Below are 6,000 nucleotides of genomic sequence, written 5' to 3'. Positions count from 1 at the left end.
AACTAGAGAATGAGTTTCCTGGATTAAGAAAAGTCATGCATACTAATAACTCTGAACTAACTTCATTAAAACGATGATTCATCTCTGACAAAATAGCATCGATGACAACAATGAAAATCTCAACATAGTAGAAATGCATATTTGTTACTTTTTACCTTTTACATGAATACGTCCATCTAGCATTTACTTCCTTATCCATTTTTTGGTACTTTAATCTCATTTTTGTCAAAAAAAAAAGGACTTCACTCTTCTGAATAATGGCTCCCATCTATTGTCCCTCATATCCTACAGACAATCTTTCACATCCATAATTAAACTCATTGGTTGAACGATGTCTTGATCCTTTCTTTGCAAAGCACGTGACAAGTCATATGTAATGTTTAACAAGTCTATCATCAAAAGTATGATGAATACAAAATCAAAGCTTTGCATTTTACCAATTAAACCAAATGCTCCACCATTATAGGTTGGTTTAACGGAATCTTGCTTTACAATCTTAAGCACCTACAAGATAGCTTCCCACATTTGGAAAATACGAAGCAATGTTTTAAGATATGAACCCTATCTGGTATTTACATATCTAGCTAGGCTACTTTTCTGGTTCAATCCTCTTTTGGTGCTAATCTCACCATCCTCCACCTTTTCTAACAACACATCATGATGCTTTGCAAGTATGACATTCTTTCTCATACACGATGCATCTACAGTGTTCACTATTAAAGTAACATAGTTAAAGAAATCTGCAATGACTGGACTAGAAGTTGCAACGGTAGCAACCACTAACTACAACTGATGGGCGAAATAATGCATATAGAAAGCATAAGGATTTTTATCCCGAATCAATTTCTGCACAGCATTAAATTTGCCTCTCATATTTGAAGCTTGAACAACAATGCCAGCCTAGGGCCGGATGGGTTTGGACCAGCTTTCTTCAAAACCAACTAGGCCATTGTAGCATCGGCTTTGCTCTAGCTCCTCCACAATTTTCATGCGAAGGCTACAAATTTGGACCGTATTAACAAATCTTTCATCGTTCTCCTTCCTAAGTGGATCAACGTCACTAACCTAGCTGATTACCACCCTATTTCTCTTCAAAGTACCCCTATGAAAATCATCTCCAAATCCCTCAGTTTTTTCCTTCAACCTGTCATCCCCAATCTGGTCCATCCTAACTAGACCGGGTTCATCCGGGGCTGTAGTATCTCCAAGAACTTTGTCTATGCCGCAAAAGTGGTCCAAACTTGCCACAAACGGAAGGCTCCTACCATCGTTCTGAAACTTGATTTTTGTAAAGCCTTTGACTCCATCAACTGGGATGACCTTGACATCATCCTTACGACCAAGGGCTTTCCCACCTTATGGCGGGACTGAATGCAAGATATTTTCATCTCCAGTGAGACTACAGTCCTCCTTAACGGTAAACCTGGATACTAGATTCGTTGAAGGAAAGGTATGCGACAAGGGGACCCTCTCTCCCCATACCTTTTTCATCATCATCGCAGATGCCCTGCAACAACTCATTCTTTGAGCCTCTCGACTCGAACTTTTGCAACACTCTATCGTTCCCGGTCACCCTTGCTTGGTCCTCTAATATGCTGATGACACTCTCATCCTTCTGAAAGCCAACAGGGAGTAGCTCCTTACTCTTAAGAACATCCTCAGTGACTTCTCCAAGGTTACCGTACTCCATATCAATTTTGATAAAAGCACATTTGTTCCCATTCATGTGCCGCTCAATGAAGCAGTGGATTTGGCTAGTGTCTTAGGATGTCCTATCTCCTCCTTCCCCCATCCTTATCTTGGCCTCCCTCTGTCCATCACAAAACTTCGTGTTGCTAACTATCAATCAGTCATTTCCCCTTTCGATAAATATCTTTTCAAATGGTGTGGCACCCTTCTCAATACTAGCAGTCATTTGGTGATGGTAGACTCTGTTCTCTCATGCATGCCTACTTACGCCATGAGCTCTCTGCTCTTGCCCCCCACCATCATTGAAGCAATGGACAAACGCTGGAGGGCCTTTCTCTAGATCGGGGAACGGAAATGTCATGGTGGTCAGTGTAAAGCAGTATGGACTGACATCTATTGCCCGAAGGACAAAGGCAGCCTAGGTATCAAAGATTTGGCTATCCAAAATAGACTCTTGCTGAACAAATTCCTCACCAAACTTCACCAGCCAGATGCTCCCCCTGTCACGTTTGGCTTTGCAGCAAATATGGTTGGTCTGGGTCCCACGATTTGGGGGATGAACACCATCTTGATACTACGATACGGAAAGGAATTGTCAATGGTCTTGACAATTTCCGAAAATCCACCTCAGTAGTGGTTGATAATGGTGAAACCACTGCCTTTTGGTTGGACCAATGGCATGGACCCTCCACTCTTGCTGAGTCTTTCCCGGCCTTGTTTTTGTACACCTCTAGGCCTCATATATCGGTCCACCTTGCTCTTTCCACCCCAGCTCTCCAACTACATTTGCACCTTCGCCTCACTCGTTCTGCCGAGGTGGAGCTTTCCAACTTTCGCACCCTCCTGCAAGATTTCCATTTGGTGCCTAATCACGTTGATGACCGTACTTTGAACAACCCTGCTCGCTCGCCTTTCACCACTGCAGCAGCGCACCAACTGCATTTTAGTGATATAGCATGATGGTTTTGCGGGCTATATCTGGACCAACTTGCCCCCACCCTCACTGCCGCCTATTCGTGTGGCTTATGCACTATCACAAACTCAACACCAATGTTCGCCTCCAGAGTAGAAGAGCAAATAATTATGGTTTCTGTCCATTTGGTGGTGAGTGCAAGAATGTCCCTCATCCTTTTCTACGTTGTTGCCATGTGACTCGCGTCTAGGAAGCCCTCGGCTGCATTGCTCCTATGCCTTAACAAGTGGAAGAGCTTTGGGATCACCCACTCTCAGACCCATCCTTGGGGGGTCTCCGCACAAAGACGGTTGTAATAACAACGATTCTATGGAATATCTTGAAATGTCGCAATGCCAAGGTCTTTTAGAGTGAAAGTGAAGCAACGAAATACACCCTTCGCCGTTGCAAGGAGGACCTTGACCTTTGGTCCTACCGTTCCAATAAGCAACCATCTAAGACGCTACTTCGAGATTGAGCCTATCATTTTGATGTAATTAGACACTGTTGATCCCTGGTGTTGGTTTTGGCCTTGCCCTATGCAACACTCCTCCCCTATCTTTGCCCTTGCCTCTGGTGCTCCCTAATGTACAATGTTCGATTGTTTCGTATAAAGTTCAGGCGAATATGAAGATTCACCATAGTTTCCTAAAAAAAATGTTAACATAAAATGCTAAAAAAATAAATAAGAAGCACACAGGAAGCACTAGTTTGTATTACATGTTGACTCTATCACACACATAGACGACTACTACTAGGCACTAGCTACAATCTATACTATCACTACCTAAAAGTTAAGGAACAATCTGCATTACAACATAGATGGTAAGGAACTTTAATGAAGTAATCAAGATCTAGCCAGATATATTTGATTCAAGATTGAGAAACGATTTTGAGGCATAGTGGGCGCTATTGTCGCTAAGAGCTAACCGCTATAGCAGATCACTAAACGAGCTACAACGGTTCTAACAGTATTAGCAGAATTTACAGGTTTAGCTTAAGGATTGAGTGTCTAAAACACTATAGTGGTGTTATAACTGGCTATATTTAATCCTTGGTTGTAGGTCTACTGATACAGTAAATATGTATTACTCCCTCCTGCCACAAAAGAGTGTTATTTTGGACATCGACACAATCACCAATATACTATTTTGACCACAATTACTACTTCAAAATGTTGGCAAATAATATTTGAAACTACTCTTCAAGATAAATCTAGTTATACCATATTTAAAAGTCCAATCAAAATATTCAAAAGAGTAAAATGCCATAGCGGTCCTCAAACTTGTCCTCCTGTGTCATCCAGTTCCATAATATCTGAAAATGCACTTCTAAACCATTAATGTTGTCAAACCATATCAATCAGGTCCATACTGGTTTAGAGGGAGTCTCGACGCTGACATGGCATGCTATGTGGTGCCTGCAAACACTTTTTACACCCAGATATGTGTAACCCCTCTCTAGATCTGTGGAGTTGGGACCCTTTGGTCCATTCAACATTTTGACTCCAGTTAAAATTGAAATAGGAGAGGGAGGGGTGGCGTTGATCGACAGTTGATCGGCTCACTAACGGTGATTGGCGATGGGGCTCGGCTAGGGAAGGATACTAGGAGCACCAGGACACAATGGGGAACCGATTTGGGGTCTCAGCGGTGACATGCAGAGAGGGGAGAATGATCGACAGCGAGGGAAAGCATCGACAACTATTGATGGCTCAATCGAGCTTCATCAGCGGCAACACGATGAAGGTCGGGTCAGCAATGGGCCCAAGCCAAACGGGGACACACATGAGGATCCTTGGGTAGAGAGAAAGCTCACCGTAAGGCTCTTCGACTTGGAGGAGGGCTACAGTGGTGGATCGACAGTGAGGTGCGGAGGATGGTGATCCGATGTGGGAAAGATGGTCGCCGAGCTCGATTCTGTCGGGAAGGAAGCAAATCCGGCCAGAAACTCGAGGAAGGGGACAAGAGGGAGCTCCGGTTTGCATGGATGCTGCTTGTCTACTAGCTGGCCTCGTTCATGCTCAGGTCGCTACTATTCGTGGACGCGTCGGTGAGCAATGAAGAGTGGGAGGAGTGGGTGTGGCGGATGGAGCATGCGGGGGAGCTTGAGTTCCTCGAATCTGAGGAGGTGTTGTGGTGTGTGGCACGATGGGTGCCGGCCATGGCACTCGCGGCGTCAGCGACAGGCGAGGCAGCGCTGCGTGCGGCAGCAGAGGTGACGGGGCTCAACCTGTAGCTGTTGCTCTGTATGGTGTTCCTGTTGTTCGACTTCCTCTTGGGTGTGCTGTATAGGGTGTTCTCAGTGAGCTTCGATCCGGGGGTGGAGAGCACGTGACTTGAGTGGGAAGAGTTTGTCAAGAACATACGCAAGGTCATGCTCGAAGACGATGATGGCTATGGACGGAGCAAGAAGTAGGTAGATAATAGCTGCTCAGTAGGAACACGTAACGCCTCAGTCTGATCAGATCCACACAGGCGCCACATAGCATGCCACATCAACGTCAAGACCTTTCTAAATCGGTATGGACTTGATTAACATGGTTTGTCAATATTGATAGTTTAGAAATACATTTTCAGAATTCGTAAAACTGAATGACACGACATAACAAATTTGAAGACCACTATTGTATTTTACTCTATTAAAAAACATATTGATAATTAAAAGTGCCTGAATTGCAAGCTGCACGGCTGCCCCCACATAGTCCCATAGTCCTACGCAAAGCTACGTCAGCCAGACCGATGCATATCCATCGCTATCCCGAATCTGCCACCATCCAAGTTAGTCCGCACGCGCCCATGACACATGATGCCGATCTCAAGGCATGCGTCTCGGTCACCTCCCGCATCAGCTCGACGCGGTTTGCGGCCGGAGGCCAGTGCAGCTCCAGCTAGCTCCCCCTGCCCGCCGCGCGCCTGACCAAAAGCCACAGCGCGCGGCGGAACCCACCATCCCCGCCTCCGTACGCACCGGCTGGCTGGCTTGTTGGTTGTTGCGCCTCGCGAGGGGAAGAAAAAAACATCCGCATGCTGACGCCGCGCGACGCATGTGTCCGTTCCTGAGTCCCAACTCGCTCTCATTATAGTTATACTTTGATTTAGCTTATCAGTAGTTTCTATTTTTTAAGCAATAAGCTATGTCAAATAAATTGAGTTTATGTTAGTTTTTGATGAAATAAATTTAAAACTAATAAACTGACTAAGAATAGTTTTTTAAAAAACTATTATTAAGAGTCTAAACTAAGATCATAAGATAATAGCTTTTCTCAAAAATTATAAATAACTTTTTAAAACACATTTTTTATTTTTTTATAAATTTCAACTATGCTAAACAACACCTGTATCCAACGAGCCGCCGTG

This window comes from Phragmites australis, chromosome 5 (assembly GCF_958298935.1).
Source record: "Phragmites australis chromosome 5, lpPhrAust1.1, whole genome shotgun sequence".
NCBI classification, from domain to species: domain Eukaryota; kingdom Viridiplantae; phylum Streptophyta; class Magnoliopsida; order Poales; family Poaceae; genus Phragmites; species Phragmites australis.
This window is presented reverse-complemented; position numbering follows the sequence as displayed.